The sequence below is a fragment of the Macaca thibetana genome, chromosome 1 (assembly GCF_024542745.1).
Source record: "Macaca thibetana thibetana isolate TM-01 chromosome 1, ASM2454274v1, whole genome shotgun sequence".
NCBI lineage: Eukaryota > Metazoa > Chordata > Mammalia > Primates > Cercopithecidae > Macaca > Macaca thibetana.
In genome coordinates, this window is record NC_065578.1 from 46,087,450 (window position 1) to 46,110,069 (window position 22,620).

Here is a 22,620-nt window from a genome sequence, read left to right on the forward strand (position 1 = left end):
AAAAAGAGCTACGGACAACTCAACAAAGGTGGATGACAAGTGGGAGGGGAAAGATTAGTGATTATAAGATTCTCTTGGGCCTAAGAACCCTGACAAACTAATCAGGAAAATTTCCTTTCCAGGGCAGAGTCCCACATTGGGAACAATTGTGAGCAATAGAATCCAAAAAAGAGAGGTGAAGGAAGTACATGAGTCCTACAATAGTGAGAAAGTAGGAAACAGGAAGTAGATTTCAAAAATCACTATGAGGCCATAATTTTGAAAAGTCCTGAGTTACAAAAGAAGAGAGAGTCTTTGAGCCCTGAAGCTAGGTAAACTATCCTGACAAACTCCCAGTCCCCTGCATAGTAAACTCCCCCCAAAAGTACAAGAAAAGTCCCATCACTTGAAGAGAAGCAACAGAAAAAGATTGTGCTCTATCCCATATCAAAATACCACAAGTATTTTCTGCTTAATGTTAGCAATCTTCCTGAATATCAGACAATCTGCATAAAAATACTAATTAGGGGACATTTTCCCTTTATTTTAAATGGTAAAAACTATAAGCATTACATATTAGGGCCACTAAAACACCTAGGGTGTAAAATTTCATAAAGCACTCCCACTCAGGTTCACGGAAGTGTGATTAAGGTAATAGATGTTCTAGGTGATTTGTAATTTTTCATACTTTTTCTGTATTTTTAACAGTTGTATATAATTCCCAAGTAACATTTATCTAATCCAAAAATAATAACATTTCTGTTTTAAAAACATAAAGGACACTTTGGGTCTTGTTTGAAAAGATCAGTTCTTACCCTTAAAGACACAGGTCAGAAACACAGGCAAGTATATTGTTAAAGATGATGGTATAAAAATCTCCCATTCCAACAACCTCAGGAAGACATTAGAATACTCCATTGCATTCTGAATATGAACATCAGAGCCTGAAGTTTCTGACTTCAAGACCAGGGCTTTTCCTCAGTATTGCTCTGTCCTGGGACTGTACCTTTTCTCTTTTTCTCTTTACTTTTTTTTTTTTGAGATGAAATTTCGCTTTTGTTATGCAGGCTGGAGTGCAATGGTGCGATCTCGGCTCACCACAACCTCCACCTCTCAGGTTCAAGCGATTCTCCTGTCTCAGCCTCCCGAGTAGCTGGGATTACAGGCATAAGCCACTACGACCACCTAATTTTGTATTTTATTTTTAGTAGAGAAGGAGTTTCTCCATGTTGGTCAGGCTGGTATTGAACTCCGGACCTCAGGTGATCTGCCCGCCTAGGCCTCCCAAAGTGCAGGGATTACAGGCATGAGACACTGCACCTCGCCTCTTTACCTTTTTTTTAAATTTTTAGTTGACAGGTAATAATTGTTTGTGCCTTCTCTTTCATGTAAATTTTTGTTGTCGTTGTTGTTGTTTTGAGACAAGGTCTCCCTCTGTTGCCCAGGCTGGAGTGCAGTGGCACAAACACAGCTCACTAAAGCCTCTACCTCCTGGGTTCAAGTGAGCCTGCCACCTCAGCCTTCCAATGAGCTGGGGTCACAGGTATGTGCCAATGTGCCCAGCTAATTTTTTTTTTCTTTTTTGTAGAGACAAAGTCTTGCCATGTTGCTCAGGCAATCCTCCCCACTCACCCTCCCAAAGTGCTAAGAATACAGGCGTGAGCCACCACGTGCAGCCAATAGAAATTCTTTGATTTTTTTGATAGATTTTTTTCCCCAAGATAAATAGAAAGCTTTTCCCCAGCCTTTTAATTTTTAAAAACTTTTAAGCTTAAGACACCCTTTTCTCAACCCCTCAATCTGGCCCTTCATGTTTGCTCAAAAGAGATTTCTAGAAGCCAATGTGAGAAAGCTGCACACTATATGATTCAAATTGTATGACATTCTAGAAAAGGCAAAACTATGGAGACAGTACAAAGATTAGTGGTTGCCATGGGATGGAGAAAGAAAGGCATGAATAGTCAGAGCGCAGAGGATTTTTTAGGAAAGGGAAATGATATGGTATCACAACGGTGGATATATGTCATTATATATTTGACAAAACCCATAGAATGTAAAACATCAAAGAGTGATCCATAATATAAACTACATATTTTGGGTGACAATTGTCAGGCCTCTGAGCCCAAGCCAAGCCATCGTATCCCCTGTGACTTGCAGGTATAAGCCCAGATGGCCTGAAGTAACTGAAGAATCACAAAAGAAGTGAAAATGCCCTGCCCCACCTTAACTGATGACATTCCACCACAACAGAAGTGAAAATGTCCGGTCTTTGCCTTAAGTCATGACATTAGCTTGTGAAATTCCTTTTCCTGGCTCATCCTGGCTCAAAAAGCTCCCCCACTGAGCACCTTTTAACCCCCACTCCTGCCGCCAGAGAACAACCCCCCTTTGACTGTAATTTTCCTTTACCTACCTAAATCCTATAAAACAGCCCCACCCTTATCTCCCTTTGCTGACTCTCTTTTCTGACTCAGCCCGCCTGCACCCAGGTGAATTAAAAAGCTTTATTGCTCACACAAAGCCTGTTTGGTGGTCTCTTCACATGGACCCACATGACAACAATGATGTGTCATTGTCGGTTCGTTAAATGTAAAAGTGTTATACTCTGGTAGAAGATGTTGATAATCAGGGAAGCTGGAAGGGAGGGGTAATATATGGGAACTCCCTGAACTTTCTGCTTAATTTTTCTGTGAATCTGAAACTTCTCTAATAAAATAAATTCTATCAAAAACATAAACAAAAAAGAACAGAGAATGAGAGAGAGGGAGATTTTTTACAAGAATGTATAGAGGTGCTACAAAGGATGACCAGATGGGAACTTTTAGATTCTGGAAGGGCACAGCAGTGCCTCAAAGCTTTCATATGGGTATGAGGTGTCATGCACATGGCTCCTATCTGAAAATCTAGTCCTTCTGGTCAACATCTTAGCAGTTTTCACCCTGCAGGCTTAATTAGACTTCCTCTTCCTTATGTCCCTTTCATTTTGAAAGCCCAGTGTTGCCCAGGGGGCATCTCCTTTGTATTTATGAGAGACCTGCATTCTCCCTGGCTCTGTTCTCTCAGGCTCTCTAGAACTCAGGACCTCTGAGAAGAATGGAGCCCTTCTGCCTTCAGGAACTCATGGCTCACCCCCTCTTGCTGCTGTTCCTCTTCTGCATGTCTCTGCTGCTCTTTCAGGTAATCAGGTTGTACCAGAGGAGGAGATGGATGATCAGAGCCCTGCACCAGTTTCCTGCACCTGGTTCTATGGCCACAGGGAGGTAAGATGAGAAAATTTGTTGGGGAGGTTAAGGGACAGAAACATGAGGTATTTAAAAAAAAAAAAAAAAAAAAACAGCACAGGCTGGTGGGTCATTATGTAATATGCAAAATGCTTTCACACCAATCTCATTTTGATTTTTACAAAAATTCTATGATATGAAGAAGAAAGATATTGTTATTCCTATTTTACAGGTAAGAAAACTGAAGCCAAAAATAGAGATGCAACTTTCCTGTGCTACCCACCTCATAAATGACAGAAATGAAACTTGAACCCTGGTCTTCTGATTGAAGGCCAAAGTCTTTACTACTTTCAGGACTCTGGGTGTTCTACAGAGAAATAGACCAAGCCAACTGTTAACAGGAAATATACAAAGATGCTACAGCTTCTAATGAAGCTGGAAATAGGAAAACATGTAGCAAATTAGAAAGGAAAATAGAAAGATGAGCAGCAACCACAAATTAGTAAAAGGCATGTGGGACTTTGCTGCTTTGGAGGCAGATAAAGCATGAGTGGGCATATCCAGAGCAAAGACGAGGTAGGGAATCGGTGGTGACTAAGAGTTTACCTTGTACCAGGAATTTTATGTTTATAATCTCACTTAATTTTCATGGCAGCTTTGTGAAATATATTTGGTCTTCCTATTATACATGTGAGGAAATCATGGCCCTGATGACCTAGATAATGAATAAGTGTCAGATTGGGATTTGAACTTAAATCTCCAAAGCTGACGCTGGAGTGAGAAGACCAATCACTCAGCAACAGGTCCCGAGTACTTGCCCTGTGCCAGGAAGATTCTGTGGAGGTGCTGGAGACACATGGAGAAAAAAACAATGCCTTCAGCAATTGTGAACCTGTCTGATGGGGTGGTGTCCACAGGCCCTCAACTTAGCACGTGGTCCATCTAAGGGAAAGGGGTTCTCCTGGGGTGACAACATTTACTAACCAGTCATGACTTATCTTATGACAGTTTTACCCAGTACAGGAGTTTGAGGTGTATCATGAACTGATGGAAAAATACCCATGTGCCGCTCCCTTGTGGGTTGGACCCTTTACGATGTTCTTCAGTGTCCATGACCCAAACTATGCCAAGATTCTCCTGAAAAGACAAGGTAAAAACCAAGAGGGGCTTCCAGTACAGAGCAGCAACAAAAGAGTCTAAGGTTGTCTATTGCATTAGGGAAGGACAGCTTGAAGCATTTTTAAGGGAAATCCATCATTTGATATGTAGAAGGAAAGATTCCATGTCCTCCTTGACATCATAGTCAGGACTCTATTGAGGGCTGTTGTAGAGAATTCTCTGATCCATTTCCAAGCAACCGTCTCTCCCTACATCGAAAATTTTTCTGATGCTTCCATCACATTTACTTACCTCAGACCCCCAGGACTACCACTTACCACCACTGTGAACATACAGTGGGTTGGGGATGCAGAGGTGGTTTGCTTACAATTGGCTTAATGCCAGTGTTGCACAGAGATGAGTGTTCCCCATAGATGCTTTGCCCACCAATGATGCCTGTCCTCTGGGAATGGCCAGTGCCAGGTGGAGGCTCTGGCAAGTGGACACCAGTTCTCCATCAGGTCCCTAGTGTGGGAATTCCATGGAATTGCAAAGCTGCTTCTTGGCCGTGGCAAGATGTATGTAGGATTCCCCTACTGGGCTTTCCTCAACTGCCTGTTGGCATGTAAGGCTGACCTTTGCCTCATTCTCCCAGCTACCTAGATGGCTCACTCAGTTATAAAATGCCTCCACACCTCTCTTCATGCTTCTGCAAAATTTCAAGCAGCCTATGGCTCTCTCATGTCACAGGTCACTCTGCCAGAATCACCACCTTTGCATCCTTGTTGAAAATGAATTGACAACATATGTATGGGTTTATTTTTGGACTCTGATATCTACACTTAATGCCAGTACCACATTGTTTTGGTGACTATAACTTTGCAGTAAGTTTGAAATCAAGATGTATGAGTTCTCCAGCTTTGCTGTTCTTTTTCAAGGTGGTTTTGACTGTTTTGTTTCCCTTAAAATATCATAGAAATGTTAGAATTGGCTTTTCCATTTCTGCAAAGAAGGCCAATGTGATTTTCACAGGGATTCCATTGAATCTGCAGATCAACTTGGAGAGTATTGTCATCTGCACAGTATTGTCTTTCAATTTATTAACATGGATGTCTTTTTTCTTATGTACGTTTTCTTTAATTTCTTTCAGCAGTGTTTTTTAGTTTTCAGTATACAAGTCTTTTGTTTTCGTTTGTTAAATTTATTCTTAAGTATTTTATGTTTTGATGCTATTGTAAATAGAGTTTTTTAAACTTTCTTTTCAGACTGTTCATTGCTAGTGTACAGAAATACAACTGATTTTGGTGTGTTGATTTTGTATGCTGCAAAGTTTCTGAATTTGTTTATTAGCTCTGACAGTTTTCTTGCAGATTTTTTAGGATTTTCTATATTTAAGATCATGTAATTTGTGAATACAGATAACTGTAGTTTTTCTCCTTCCCATTTGGATGGCTTTTTTCCTTTTCATTGCCCAATTGCTCTAGCCAGTGTTACAGTGTTGAATGTAAGTTGTGAAAGTAGATGTCTCTGTCATGATCGTAGGGGGAAAGATTTGAGTCTTGCACCACTCAGTGTAATACTAACTGTAAGTTTTTCATATATGCCTTTTAGCATGTCGAGAAACTTTCTCTGTAATCCAAGTTTACTGAGTTTTTATCATGAAAGGGTGTTGTGTTTTGTAAAATATTTTTCCTGTAACAACTGAGATCATCATGTGGTTTTTTTTCTTCATTCTGTTAAAGTGCTCTTGCATTCCTGGAATAAATCCCACTTGGTCATTATGTAAAATTGCCTAATATCCTGCTGGACTCCATTTGCTAGTATTTTTTGAAGAATTTTTTTATCTGTATTCATAAGGAATATTGGGCCATACTTTTCTTTTTTTGTACTATTTTGTCTGGCTTAGGCATCAGGATAATGCTGGCATCATAGAAGGAGTTAGGAAGTGCTCCTTCTCTCCTTCTTCTGTTTTTTAGAAGAGTTTTAGAAGTATTGGCCCTAATTTATCTTTAAATGTGTGGTAGAATTCATTAGCAAAGCGCTCAGGTCCTGTGATTTTCTTTATTAGCGATTTTTGATTGCTAGTTCATTCTCTTTACCTTACCAGCTATAGGTCCATTCAGATTTTCTACTTGTTCTTGAGTCAGTTTGGTAGTTCTTGTGCTTTCAAGAATTTGTCCAATTCATCTAGGTTACACAATTCGTCAGCATACAATTGTTCATAGTATCCTCTTTATTGACATTTAACATGGAAACATCACTTTTATTGACAGTTTAGGGCCACAATGAACAGACAGTTTCACCGAACAGAAATAGGACAGTCTCAAGACAACAGAGTATAAAATTGTAGGAAAAGGGTTAATATTCTTCACCCTCATCCTCTCCCTCTGTGCTATCTGCTCCAACCTCATCATAATCCTTCTTAAGGGCAGCCATGTCCTCTCCTTCCTCTAGCCACTCATTCATACCAGTGAACAGAGCATGCTTATCATACATCAGGTCAAACGTGTGGTCCAGGGAAGCCCAGGCCTCAGCAACTGCTGTGGTGTTGCTCAGCATGCACACAGCTCTCTATACATTGACCAGGTCTCCCCCAGGTACCTCACGGGGAGGCTGGTAATTAATACCAACCTTAAAACCAGTGGGATACCAATCCACAAACTGGATAGTAGGCTTGGTCTTGATGGTGGTGATGGCAGCATTGACATCTTTGGGGACCATGTACCAATGGTACAACAGGCAGCAAGCCATGTATTTACCATGGCAAGAGTCACATTTCACTATCTGGTTGGCTGGCTCAAAGCAAGCATTGGTGATCTTTGCTACAGCAAGTTGTTCGTGATAGGCTTTCTCAGCAGAGATGATGAGGGCATATGTGGTCACAGGGAAGTGGATGCAGAGGCAGTGCACCAGTTTGGTCTAGACTTCTGTCAGATTAACATTCAGGGCTACATCAAATCTGAGGGAAGCAATGATGGAGGACACAGTCTGCCTAGTTAAAGCTAGTGTAGGTTGGGCACTCAATATTAAGGTTTCTCCACAGATGTCATAGATGGCCTCATTGTCTGCCACGAAGGCACAATCAGAGTGCCACAGGGTGATGTGGGAGATGAAGATAGAATTATACAACTATAGCTGTGGAAATAATGGGGGGTTGGGTATGTGGAGAACTCCAACTTGGACTTCTTGCCATAATCAACAGAAAGAACATTCCACCAGCAGAGAAGTGAACCCAGAATAAGTCCCCTCACCAAAGCAGTAAAAAAACCAAGAAATTCTGAAGACCTGTGCACTAGTCAGCCATCTTGCAAATTCAGTCCAAGATGAGGTCAATATAATCCCCTTGCCTATGCAATAGTGCCCTCAAGTATAGTTATAGGCAGCATCTTCCTTGCCTGTGATGAGCTGCCCAGGGTGGAAGAACTGGCAGTAGGTGCCAGTGTGAACTTTGTCAATGACTCCAGGTTCAACATCTACAAACACTGCCCTAGTCACATGGTTGTCAGCACCTGCCTCACTGAAGAAGGTACTGAAGGAGTCATTTCTTCCCACAATAGTCTTGTCTCTTGGCCTTGCCATCAGGCTAGAGGCCATGTTCCAGGCAGTAGAGATCCTAGCAGGAACTGCCAATCTGGACATCAGCCTAGCCAATGTGGAGCTGCACTCACATATGACAGGGACTTGTGAGGTTCTGCAAGGTTGAAGGAGGTGAAGGGACAGCAACAAGGATCTCCCACTAACAGACAACCACGGAGTCCAAGGGAGTAGTCCATAGTGTCCTCTTTTTTTTTTTTTTTTTTTGAGACGGAGTCTTGCTTTGTCACCCAGGCTAGAGTGCAGTGGCCGGATCTCAGCTCACTGCAAGCTCCGCCTCCCAGGTTCACGCCATTCTCCTGGCTCAGCCTCCCGCGTAGCTGGGACTACAGGCGCCCGCCACCTCGCCTGGCTAGTTTTTTGTATGTTTTAGTAGAGACGGCGTTTCACCATGTTAGCCAGGATGGTCTCGATCTCCTGACCTCGTGATCCGCCCGTCTCGGCCTCCCAAAGTGCTGGGATTACAGGCTTGAGCCACCGTGCCCGGCCTTAGTGTCTTCTTATAATCCTTTTATTATCTGTAATAATAAGTTGATAGTAATGTCCCTACTTTCATTTCTGATTGTAGTAACTTGATTCTTCTCACTTTTCTTGATAATCTAATTAAAGTTTTGTCAATTTTGTTAATCTTCTCAAAGAAATAATTTTTATTTGTTGATTTTTTTCTGTTGTTTTCCTGTTTTTATTTTATTTATCTCAGCTGTAATCTTTATTATTTCTTTCCTTCAGTAGCTTTGGGTTTCATTTGCCCTTCTTTTTCCAGTTCATTAAAGTATACAGTTAGGGTATTGATTTAAGGACTTTATTTTTTTAATGAAGATATTTAAGCTATAAAAATCTCATTAAGCACCGCTTTTGCTGACTTCCATAACATTGGGTATATTGTTTTCATTTTCATTTGCCTTGAAATATTTTCTAATGTCTCTTATGATTTATTCCTTGTCCCTTTGGTTTTTTAAGCATGTCTTGTTTAATATTCATGTTCTGTGAATTTTCCTGTTTCACTTCTGATACTGATTTCTAGTTTTATTCTATTTCTACTTGTATTCTATGGAGAGGTATTTTTGTATGATTTCAATCTTTTTAAATTTATTGAGACTTTTTTTGTGACTTACCATATGATCTATGCTGAAAAATGACCCATGCACTCTTGAGAAGAACATGTAATCTGCTGTTGTTAGGTGGAGCATTTAGAACATGTCTGTTTGGCATAATTATAGTGTTGTTCAAATTCTCTATTTTCTTATTAATTTTTTGTATTGTTCTGTCCATTATTGAAAGGGATGTAGTGAATTCTCCAATTATAATGTTAGAACTGTCTATTTCTCCCTTAAATGCTGTCAGCTTGCCTCATATACTGTGGGGTTCTATTGTTAGGTATATATGTATATATTTATTACTGTTATATCTTCTTGATGGATTGACTCCTTAACAATACATAATGTCTTTCTTTATGTCACAATATTTTAAAGTATATTTAACTGATAATCACCCTGCTCTCTTTTCCTTACTGTTTGCATAGAACACCTTTTCTACCCTTTCACTTTTAACCTCTTTGTTTCTTCAGAGCTAAAGTGAGTCTCTTGTAAGCAGCATATTAGTGGATCCCATTTTTTAGTCCATTCTGCCAATCTCTGCCTTTTAATTGAATAGTTTAACCCAGTTACATTTAAAATAATTACTGATAAGGAAGCACTTATTTCTGACATTTCACTGTTGGTTTTTTATATGTCTTATACCTTTTTTTAGAGATAGCATCTTGCTCTGTCACCTAGGGTAGGGTGCAGTGGTGCCATCATAGCTCACTGCATCCTCTAGCTCTTGGGCTCAAGTAATTCTCCCACTTCAGCCTCCTGAGTAGTTGGGACTATAGGCCTGCACCACCATGCCTGGATAATTTTTTCTTTTGTATAGACAAGGGTCTCACTATGTTGTCCAGGCTGGTCTCAAACTTCTGGCTTCAAACAATGCTTCCCCATCCATCTCCCAAAGTGCTGAGACTACAAGTGTCACCACTGTGCTCAGCCTGTCATATATATTTTATGTTCCTCACTTCCTCCATTACTGCCTACTTTGGTGTTTAATTAATTTTTGTTTTTTCATATGGTGACATTTTTATGTTACTCTTCTCATTTCCTTATCTGTATATTTTTAGTTATTTTCATAGTGGTTAATGTGGGATTACAATTAATATCTTAAAGCTATATCAACTTGGTTTAAATTAATACAAATTTAGTTCAATAGTATCCAAAAATTCTCATCCTATACATCTCCATCTCTATATATTGTTATTGTCACAGATTGCATCTTTATACATTGTGTGCCCATAACATAGATTTATAACTGTTGTTTTATGCATGTGTATGTATACCATGTAAGCAAAAAGAGGAATTAAAAACCAAAGATACAATAATACTGACTTTTATGTTTACCTATGTAGTTACCCTCACCAGTGTTCATTTTTTTACATGGCTCTGAGTTACTGCTTAGTGATCTTTCATTTCAGCCTGAAAGGCCTGCTTTAGCACTTCTTGTGGAGTAGGTCTATTAAAAAAAAACCCTCTCAACTTTTGTTTATAGGGAATGTCATAATTTCTCTTTCATTCTTGAAGGATCATTTTGCTAAATATATAATTCCTAGTTGGCTTTTTTTCCTTTCAGCAGTTTGAATATTTCATCTCACTGCCTTCTGACCTCCATGGTTTCTGATTAGAAATAGGCTGTTAATTTTATTGAAGATCTCTTGTATGAGATGAGTCACCTTCTCTGTTGCTGCTTTCCAGATTTTCTCTTTATCTTTGGCTTTCAACAAATTGATTCTAATGTGTCTCAGGGTGAATCTCTTTGAGTTTATCCTGCTTGTAGTTCATTGGGCTTCTTTTCCTATAGATTCATGTCTTTCCTCAAATTTTGGATATTTTCAGTCATTATTTCTTCAGTGTTAGTTCTCTCTCTTCTCTCTTTTGGGACTTCAATTATGCATATGTTAGTATGCTTGAGGGTATCCCACAGGTCTCTTAGAACCATTCATTTTTTTCATTCTGTTTTCTATTTCTGCTCCTCAGATTCAACAATCTCAATTGACCTATCTCCAACTGCTAATTTTTTCTCTCCCTGCTCAAATCAACTGCTGAAACCTTATAAACTTTTTGTTTCAGTTACTGTATACTCCAGTTCCGGAACTTTATTTGTTTCTGTTCACAACTTCTATGTCTTTGTTAATATTCTCTATTGTTCATACATTAGTATTTTGGTTTTGTTTCATCTTTGGCTGTGGTTTATTTTAGGTCTTTGAGCATATTTAAGACAGTTGATTTAAAGTTGTCTAGTAAGTCCAACATCTACGCTTCCTCAATAACAGTTTCTTTTCATTTATTTTTCTTGTGCATAAGTCATACATCCTTTGTTTCTTTTATATGCTTTGTAATTTTTTTTGTTTAAAACTGAACATTTTAAATGTCATGTAAGAAAAAAAGGAATAAAAGAAAAAAAGTAGAAAAGAAAATAAAAATATTCTCCAGGTCTTTCCTGGTTGGTTCTGTGTTGGGGCACACCTTTAGTATTTAATCAGGGCATTTACAAGTTTGCCTTTTTAGCTTTCTCTTTCTTCTTGCACTTTGTGTAAGGACTAGTCAAAGTTAAAAGCCTATGGTCTTATCATGTCTTTTCCAAGCATGCAGTCTACCCTGTGTATGTGTAGGTACCCTGTTATATGTGAGAACATCTTAAAGCGTTGATTCCAAAAAAAATTCCCATTCCCGGCTTTTCCTTCTAGGTTTCAGTGTGTTTATTATTGCCTCAATTATTCTTTTTTTGTCCCAGGAAGCAGTGATAGTTCTTTTGCTTCTCAATGTTTTTGAGGAACACTTCCCTGCCCTGAGAGAATTCTGAGTTAGGTAAAACATAGGCAAGCCCCAGTCCTTTAGAAAACCCACACAGACGTCAAAACAAACAAAATTCCTTGAGAACAAGGACCACTCTGCTTTCTCTAGGATCCAGGAATCAGAACCCCTTGAGAATGCAAGCTGCCATCTTCAAGATTGCCATGGCACTGGAGAGGGATGTGGGGCAAGGCTAAATTACAATGCCACCAATCTTTTCTATTCTTTTTCAGTGGCCTTTCTTCTGATTAAGTGCTCACTTGGTTGCTGTAAACAACTAACTGTCTTCCAGAATTCTGCTAAAGTTGACTATAACAGTTTTTTTGCCAGATAATTTTTGTTTTTGCTTTGGGGAGGGATGGCCCTGGACAGTTCCTAATCTAGCATTTTTGCTGATGTCACTCCTAGACATTATTTTTTAGGACCCTGGAATGTCTAGAGTAGAAAGGCTCATGCTTATTAGCCCTAAATGTAATGATACATACATTCTTCCCAAAATAGTTTTGGAAACATCCTTAACAATTCTATCAGTCTCTTTTAACCGTTTCCAAAGAAATGCCAGAATTATCTTCCAACAAGTAGATTTGGAGGACAAGAATGAGGAATTAGTTAAGAAGGGGTCCCAACTTTTGACAGGGAATAGGGAATATAGTCATGTCTTTAAGTGGATAGAGGAAGAGGAGGCTATCTGGTGTTGAAGGGATAGATCAGGTTTGGATTTGCTGGGGTCCTGAGGTGTCTGTGTGGTACACAAAGGGAAATGTCTAGAGGGCAGTTGTTTTATATTGAAGTCTATGAACAGCGAGAAAGACAGAGAGAATACACTAGGGCCTGAGAGAATGAATGCCGTAAGGTATCTTCCTACCCTTAGAACTCAAGGTATTTTACAGGTTCATTTCACCTGGACTTCTGCAGAAAGTGAATCTCATATTAACAGTCCTCTCTTTTCCTAGATGTTCATATGTTTTCCCCCCCATTTTTACTTCCCTGTCTTTATCCCACATAAAGACATTGATGGCATGAACGAAGGATACTAATTCTTGTTTTCCAAAAACTGTAAAACCAAGGTTATGTCCCTTACCTTTTCTTCTGATTCATTTATATACATCTTTCTCAAACAAATCCAACAAGGGTAAAATCTACAATTTATCTCAAAGTCATGTTCCCATGTCTAGTTTCCCTGGAGGTTACTTCTCTAATTTGGGGGAACTATTCTTTTTTGGGCCCACCTGATATGATTGTTAAAAGAGTTGGGTTGGTCTTACAATGTTTGCAAAGGTTTAGTAAAAATGCCATGCACTTGTGCAAAAGAAAATGAGTTGCTTTTCTTCTTGAAGTCCTGAGGTTAAAGAAGTTCCAGTGTCTCAGAGTGCACTCCAGAGGGGTGCAAGCTGAAGATAACCTGTTACCCATCTAGAAAAAGATGTGAGAGTTCTTTTAGTCTCCTTCCTTTCCATATGACCCAGGGTGGAGGACAAGACAGGGGAGCATCCTTCTGGCTGTTTTCCCTCCCTGGTTCTTGGGTCCCGGTGCCCTGTTAAATATGCCATCTATGGTTAAAGGCGTGGTCCTCCGAGCTATGGAACCGGATGAACTAAGTGATGCTTTACCCACACAACCTTAGCTTATCCACCTTGTGTATTTCCTCTTTTGCCTTCCTACGCCCTGTGTAATCTGCCTGGCTCCCCCAAAAATGAGAGACTGTGTCATTTTTGCACAAGCGTCCTTTAATGGAGGCAATGTGCCAAATTGCATTTACCTTAGAAAAATGGTTCTGATTAATTTCTAAACTTAGAATCCCCTTACTAAGTACCATTTTAATAGGAAACAGACTAGATGCCTTAAAAGAACAAAGGAACTGAGTGGCTATTTTCCTGCTGATGGGACGATATTGAGACTAAAATTTGGCTATGGAAGACATTTTACTCCTAACTGCTAAAGGCAGAACTTGTGTGCCAAGCACCTTCAACCTTTATTATAAATAATATCTTTATTTAAGGAAGAGAAATGGTGGCTCAAAAAGTGAAGTCAACTGCTCAAGATGACATGCCTAAAACTAACAAAGCCAGGATTTAAGACAATTCTGGTTCAGTCCAAATCCCATGCCGTTTCCATTGAACCAGATGACACCATGTGAACATGGTGTTCACATCATCATTTTCCTTCATCATCTCCAAGTGTTCAATAAATATTTGCTGAATTTAATTGTGCTGAATTATGTGAGGGAACAAAAATAAATAAATACTCCGTGAGGGAACAAAAATAAATACTCTGTGAACTCAACTTTCATTGTTTTGGCTACCTTTATCATGTGAAACACAAGTCTTCCTAAACCAGGACTACTAAGAACAGGGCACTGCAAAATAAGGTGGATTTGGAAGTGACCTAGAATTGCCAGGAACTAATGACTTGTTAAAAAAAATTTATTTTCTGCTGAGCATGGTGGCTCATACCTGTAATCCAGTGACTCAGGAGACAGAGGGAGAGTCACCTGAGGCCAGGAGTTTGAGACAAGCCTGGGCAACATAGCAAGACCCCATCTCTAAAAAAAATTTAAAAATTATCCAGGTGTGGCAGCAGTGCCTGTAGGCCTAACTACTCTGGAGGCTGGGGTGGGAGGATCACTTGAACAGGAATTCAAAGCTAATCATGCCACTGCACTCCAGTCTGTGTGACAGAGCAAGACATCAACTCTAAAAATAATAATAATAAAATAAAATCACATTTTCTGATTAGAAAAAATAGCACACATTGTTTTTATTTTTAGTTAATATCTTTTTTCTTTTTGATTTCCAACTCTTAAGTTCAGGGGTACATGTGCAGGATGTGCAGGTTTGTTACATAGGTAAACATGTGCCATAGTGGTTTGCTGTACAGACCATCCCATCATCTAGATATTAAGCCCAGCATTCATTCTTTTTTTTTTTTTTTCAACGGAGCCTCACTCTGTCACCCAGGCTGGAGTACAGTGGCACGATCTTGGCTCACTGCAAACTCTGCCTCCCGGGTTCAAGCGATTCTCCTGCCTCAGCCTCCCGAGTTGCAGGGACTACAGGCATTGCCACCAGGCCTGGCTAATATTTTTGTATTTTTAATAGAGACCGGGTTTCGCCATGTTGGCCAGGCTGATCTCGAACTCCTGACCTCAAATGATCTGCCCACCTCAGCCTCCCAAAGTGCTGGAATTACAGGCATGAGCCACCATGCCTGGCCTCATCAGCTATTCCTGATGCTGTCCCTCCTCCCAGCCCCCACCCTCCAACAGGCCCCAGGTGTGTTGTTCCTACACCCCGTGTCCATGTGTTCTCATCATTCAGCTCCCACTTATAAGTGAGAACATGTGGTATTTGGTTTTCTTTTCCTGTGTTAGTTTTCTGAGGATAATGGCTTCTAGCTCCATCCATGTCCCTGCAAAGGACATGATCTCATTCCTTTTAATGTCTGCATAGTATTCCATGGTGTATATGTACCACATTTTCTTTATCCAGTCTGTTATTGATGGGCATGTAAGTTGATTCCATGTCTTTGCTATTGTGAATAGTGCTGCAGTGAACATATGTGTGCACTTATCTTTATAATAGAATGATTTGTATTCCTTTGGGTATACACCCAGTAATGGGATCATTGGGTCAAATGGTATTGCTTTTGGCATCTTTGTCATGAAGTCTTTGCCCACGCCTTTGTCCTGAATGGTATTGCCTAGATTTTTGTCTGGGGTTTTTATAGTTTTGGGTTTTACATTTAAGTCTTTAATCTATCTTGAGTTGATTTTTGCACATAATATAAGGAAGTTTCAATTTTTTCCATATGACTAGCCAGTTCTCCCAGCATGATTTATTACATAGGGAATCCTTTTTCCATTGCTTGTTATTGTTGACTTGGCTGAAGATCAGATGGTTGTAGGCGTGCAGTCTTATTTCTGGGTTCCCTATTCTGTTCAATTGGTCTCTGTGTCTGTTCTTGCACCAGTACCATGCTTTTTTACTTACTGTAGTCTTGTGGTATAACTTGAAGAGGCCTGCAGCTTTGTTTTGTTTGTTTGTTTGTTTTCTTAGGATTGTCTTGGCTATTCAGGCTCTTTTTGGTTCCATATGATTTTTTTTTTTTTTTTTTTTTTTTTTGAGACTGACTGTCACTCTGTTGCCTAAGCTGGAATGCAGCGGTGTGCTCCCAGCTCACTGCAATCTCCACCTCCCGGGTTCAAGTGATTCTTGTGTCTCAGCCTCCCGAGTAGCTGGGATTACAGATGCCAGCCATCATGCCTGGCTAATTTTTGTATTTTTAGTAGAGATGGGGTTTCATCATGTTGGCCAGGCTGGTCTTGAACTCTTGACCTCAAGTGATCCTCCTGCCTCGGCCTTCCAAAGTGCTGGGATTACAGGCTTGAGCCACTGCACCCAGTCCCATATGAATTTTAAAAGATTTTCTAATTCTATGAAGAATCTCAGTAGTACTTTAAGGGGAACAGCATTGAATCTATAAATTGCTTTGGGCAATATGGCCATTTTCATGATATTGATTCTTCTTACCCAAGAGCATGGAATGTTTTCTCACTTGTTTGTGTCATCCCAGATTTCTTTGAGCAGTGGTTTGTAGTTCCTCTCGAAAAGGTCCTTCACTTCCCCTGTTAGATATATTCCTAGATATTTTATTCTTTTGTGGCAGTTGTGAATGGGAGCTCATTCATGATTTGGCTCTTGGCTTGCCTGTTGTTGGTGGAAAAATAGTACACATTAATTGTTAAACAAAATTAAACAGACAGTAAAGGAAATTAAAACTGCCTGCAATCCCATTTGGTAATACTACTATTTTCCTTCAATATTTTGTCTATTCAACTTGTATATTTTTAAATTACTATTATCTCACATATACCTATGTAATACATTTCTAATACTGCTCTTTTCACCTAATATGAAATCATGAGCTTTTCCCTTATCATTAAGAAGTTATTCAAAGACATAATTTTAGTTACTACATAACGTCCCATTTTATGGGTGGTCCATACTTTATTTTACCTTTCTCTATTTTTGGCCACTTACGGTCTTCCCTTCTTTTGACTATGGTATTAAACATTCTTGTACATAAATCTCTTGTGCAATTTTTAAAAATTTTCTTAGAGTTTATTCCTTTAAGTAGAATTAATAAATCAAAAAATATGAATGTCAGTGGGACTCTCGATTTATTCTGCCAGTGGAATTCTGTTGAGTCATTTCTTTTTACATTGCCTGGTGTTCTGTTAAGGTTTGAAAAAAAGTAAAATAGAAAAATATATGCCAAATTAGTTGTATTAATTTTGAATTTAAAACACTTTTTGTATCATCATTGCTACAATTGAAAAAGATAACAATCCATAGCCAGCTTTGATAAAGATCATCACTGTAATTTTTTAGAGCAAAAACATCAAAGACTTCTCTGAAGCAGATCTCCAGGCTGAAGTGAAAACGTTCATGATCGCAGGACATGACACCACATCCAGTGCTATCTCCTGGATCCTTTACTGCTTGGCAAAGTACCTGAGCATCAGCAGAGATGCCGAGATGAAATCAGGGAACTCCTAGGGGATAGATCTTCTATTACCTGGTAAGATCTGTATGCCTATTTCATCCTGAATTTTCTTCTTATACATTTGATTATTTCTCTCTTCTGGTATCAGTGAGTTATTGTGCATTGAGATAGTCTGTGTGCATTTGGGAGGGTAAGGGTGCAGGCTAGAGTCCTATGTTATTTAAAGATTATCACTAGTTCTTATATAGAAAAACATTGTGTCAGTCACACAGTATTCAGTATGCCCTATTTTATTCCTTTCCTCACTTCAGGCAATGGTACAATTGTGGAAGGAATAGTCTGCCTGCCTTAATTATGTCACAGAAGGCAGGAATATAACAAACCCCTCTTTCTCCAAGATGCAAATGGACTTCTTAGGACTCCAGCTTTTACCACCTTAGATTGCCCAAGTAAGCTGTTCAATCACTTGACATGAAAGAGAATTCACACCCCTCTTCCTTATCACCATCTCTGAACCTTAAACACTGCCACCCCACAATTATGATTATCCTTGAGATGCTGCGTATTTATGGTGTTAATAAAACCAAACTGATCATGTTTTAAAAACTTTTAAAATGGTGAAACATAGAACACATTCAAAAAGTACAGGGAACAGATGTACAGCTTAAAATGTTGTCTAACAAACAGCCATATAGTTGCTACCTGGTTTAAAAGAAAAAATTGCACATGACTAGCACTGCTAAAAACCTCATGCCTGCCTTCCTATCACAAACCCCCTCTTTCTCCAAGATGTGAATGTTTTCCTGACTTTAATAACATTCATTCTTTGTTTTTGTTTATGGTTTCGTTGCTGCCATGCAGGGTGCCCTCCTTAGATAGCTGAGCACAGTTGCTTTTTTTTTTTTTTCTTTTTCAGTCTTCCAACACTTATAGAAACAATTCCTTGTGTTATATTCCTCTGTTTGAACTACCTACTGCAGTTTCCGTTTTCCTCACTGATCCTTAAATGTAAGAGTTGCATTCATATAAATTACTACTACAGACCCCACAGTGAATGTCATGTAAAGAAGACAAAACTCATCTTCTTTTAAAAAATACATAAAATAACCTGTGTCTACCAATCACTAGCAGCTCTTCCTGTTCTTTCCCCATCCCAGCCCTGCATTTCGGAAATGCACATGAATGGAATCTTTGAAAATTAAATATTGATTTCCCATTTACTGACACACTCTTTCTAGATTATTTTATTTTCCTATTGAATGATTTCCATTAAAATGTTTTATAATATTATGTTAAGCATTCAAATGTATGCTGATCCAGAGACTTAAAATTTCTTTGAGGAATTGAACAAATTAGGTAGACTGGACAAAAGATTGCATCAAGGCAATGCCTTCTGGTAAGGGACACCATCTTGTCTCTCTGGATGCAGAAAAGAGCACAGTTGTCCATGGTATCTTCTAAACCAATAGAAAGAGAAATTTCCCTGGCCCCCAAAGAGATCAGAACAATAAAGATGCTGTTTTCAAATAGCAAATAACACAGGAAACCACAAATATGGAAATAAAGCCAGCAGGATATGTCTCAGACTCCCATAAGGAAACAAAACTTTATTGAATGTCTACTCTGTAACAGACACTATACTATGCCTTTACATAAGAACTCTCCTTTCATCTTCTCAATAACATTATGAAGGAAGTGTTGCTATGGTCAGTTTGACAGGAGAAAACTACAGCTCATGGAGATTATTCAGCTACTAGGAAGTGGAGCCAGGATTTGAAATCAAATGTGACTTGAACCCTAAAACCCAAATTTTCTAAAATTTAGCTTGTGGGAGTAGCTGCAGAAGACAGTTGGTTCCAGGGTGACTGCCATGAACACCCTCAGGTCTCCACATGTTGACTCTGTGGTAGTGGATGTTAGTGAAAGCCTTCATCTGACTTGCCAACACCACAGACCCAAAACACTGGGGACTTAGAAAGACCTGAGAACTGTCTCTAAATACATAAATAGTTGCCAAGGCTCCAAGAGTTTTGGGTCTGCTATTCAATGACTGAGAGATCTTGGGTATGTCACCTGATCTCGTTGAACTCCTCTTTACTCATCTGGATTTGAGTGTAACAATAATACTACATACATCACATGGCGGGTGGTACAGATTCAATTATATAAAAGTAATAAAAGAACTCTGAAAACTATCAATTTATAAAGAAATTTTGAGTGTGCCAATGGGCAAAAGTCATAAGAAAGGTTTGGGTTCAGTATTCTGAAACACTTTTGTGAATGATAGCTGCCTAAGGATGAAATGACTTGCTTCCTGAGCTAATGGGTGCCTCCATTACTAGACAGGGACATTGCCAAAGTTCTTAATACTTAGGCAGAGGAAGGGCTCTCAATTGGGTCTAGACATGGGTTCATGCTTGACCAATGCCATGAAATCATAGACACATTGTTGGTGCTAGGAGCATGTACAAGTTTCTGGAGAAGATTCATGATATTCTTCCTATTTGGGAAAATGTCTATGATTCAGAAAAGGTAAAAAATAAAAACAACACTTGATATAACTGGCAACTTGGTTGGACATATTCTACTTTATGGAAAAAGTTTAAGGTTACTGTTCAAGAAACTGAGCACTCTTTTTTGCTTCTGTGTCACCTCCCAGTTGAGGGAACAAGAAGAAAGAGTCACAGTATTTTGTCCAAGCCTATGTGGCTCCTTCAGGATGCTTGCCCACCCCCTCCATTTCTGGTTTACAACTGGATATTTGGTAATGAAAACTACTCCTTTCTTTTCTCATATACCTCTTAACGGTTTTTATAAAAAGTAACAGAATGGGAAAAAATCACAAAGAAGAGTTATAACCAAGGATTATTATCCACAATATATAAAGAACTCATAAAAATCAGTAAGAAAAAGACAACTCTATAGAAAAACAAACATAGTGTACCGATAAATCACAGAGAACAATACAAAGATAAACATAAATGGCCAACAAATGTTTTTAAAATTTTAAATAACTTAAATATTAAATAAGGAAAATAGTTAAATAAATTACAGTACATTCTCATTACAGAATACCATGAAACCATGATAAGGAATGAGGTAACTTTTATTAAGTGAAAAAATCAGTAACAATATAGGTATTGTCCAGCAATTTTCCATTGTTATTTTAAACAGCCCTGAAACAAACAGTAGAAATATACTGTTTGTACCAAGTAAAAGCAAACCGATCTTGATTATCAGGATAGACAGGAAATGAAAAGAAAGCACTGATCACACCAGTAACAGCTGACAGCTTACTTTAACAAAAAGGTCCTGTATAGAGGAGTTTCAACAAGATAATAATTCATTTGTCTCCTACATAAACGTCTTTCGAAGTTAGATGGTCCAGAGGTAGTCAAGTAGTTTGCTCTACAAGGTCATCCTGGCACCTAGGCTCCTTCTACACTGTTGTCCTGCTCTTTTGAATATATGGCTTTCAGTGAAAGATCTAAGATAGCTGCTCTAGCTCCTACCACCAGTCACCTTTACGAAAGTGGGAAGGAGATAAAAGCAAAAGGGAAGGCATGTACTTTTCCTTTTGAAGATATTAGCTGGCTGTTGTACACATCACTTCTGCTCACAGTTCTGCTCAAAATCTAGTCACATGACACATCTCATTGAAAGAGACGCCGGGAATTATGGCAACCACGAGCTCAGCTAACATTTCTATTTCTGTAGGAGTGGAGAAAGGATGTTCAAGGGACGTTGAGTCACCTTTGCCACAAATAGCTTATGTTTTAAACATGGACTGGGATGTGTCCTTTAAAATAGAAGCAGTATAAAGGGTAGTATTGACTAGGAAGGGTGTCACATCATTTACAGTTCAGTAATCAAGAGTCATTCAAATTTCCCGCGGGCCATCTGAGTTAATTTATAAAGAAAATGGCAAGGCTCACCACAAATATAATTATTGCTGTAAGTTCTAGAATGCACCAAGCACACATGACCATAGGGGCTGTAGGCTTCCACTTACCCTTACTCCATGCTAAAGCGCTGGACATAGGTTACAAATTAAACTGGTGGTCAGGGAAAGCGGCCCCCAATTATTGGTGATTGATATGGTTTGGCTCTGTATCCCCACCCAAATCTCACTGTAATCCCCATGTGTTGAGGGAAGGACCTGTAATCTCCACATGTGGAGGGAGGGAGGTGACTGGATCATGGAGGTAGTTTCCTCCATGCTGTGCTTGTGATAGTGAGTACCCGGAGATCTGAGGGTTTTATAAGTGTTTGATGGTTCCTTCTTCAAATGCTAGCTCTGTCACCTACTGCCATGTAAAACGTTCCTGCTTCCCCTTTTCCCATGGTTGTAAGTTTCCTGAGGCCTCCCCAGCCATGCCGAACTGTGAGTCAAACCTCTTTTCTTTATAAATAACCCAGTCTTGGGTAGTATCTCTATAGTGGTGTGAAAATAGGCTAATACAGTTATCTTTCCAAATAGTGCATATGGACACAGAGAAGGCAACAGGAAAATAGGATCTATATCAGTTATTTGAACCCTGCCAGATATTTTTATATGGGGTATTTGAGGCCACTACCTTTGAGAACTGAATCCTCTCTATCCCCTCATAAACTCTTGGCAGGATATGAGTTTTGTCACACTAAGCATGGTGACTCTTCTATGTGGTTAAGGGAATTCTTGGTCTCACAAGCTACCTTCTTTCTCATACTTAGCCTCTCTCCTTATTAGATGCCTCAGGGGCCTACACCACTTTTACTATAGGATTTAGTCATAACCAAAATGTCCAGCAAGGCAAAGTACTGATGACTACATAGTGAGAGCAAACCAGTCACAAGTACTGTCAAAACTGTTCCTATAATCAAATAGGATATCTTTGGTTAGTCTTCCTAATCTTAGATTTCTCCCAGTCCCTAACCACCTATTTCCAATTAATGAGTCCTAGCTTCTTTACCAAATGCCACCCAAATCCATTTCACATTCATTTCCCTTCAACTTCACCCTTGCCAAGCCACCACCATCTCTCCTCTGTACATTGCAACAGCTTCCTAACTGGTTTCCCTGTTTCCCCACTCTTGCCCCTTCTAATGCACTTACTTATTCTCCGTATAATGGATGTAAAACTTGCTTAAAATGTACTTCACCTCGTATCTCACCTGATGAAAGCCCTTCAAAGGCCTCCTCCTGCACTTAAAGACAAGTCTAAATTTCTGATTAGGCTCAAATGAGTGATGAATCTGGAAATTATGAAGACATTTCCCTTTAGGCTGTACAAGATTACCACCAGGAAAATATGCAGAATATATAATATTCTAGATAAAGGCTTTCTTATCCAGGGCTCAAA

At 39.2% G+C, this 22,620-nt stretch overlaps 1 protein-coding gene and 1 pseudogene across 1 annotated transcript in view; both read right to left on the reverse strand.

Moving 5' to 3' along the window:
- The window catches only part of ATPAF1 (ATP synthase mitochondrial F1 complex assembly factor 1), a 479,750-nt gene that overhangs the window by 233,165 nt on the left and 223,965 nt on the right, over positions 1-22,620 (reverse strand). The window lies entirely within an intron of this gene.
- Positions 6,657-7,360, reverse strand: LOC126961494 (tubulin alpha chain-like; annotated as a pseudogene).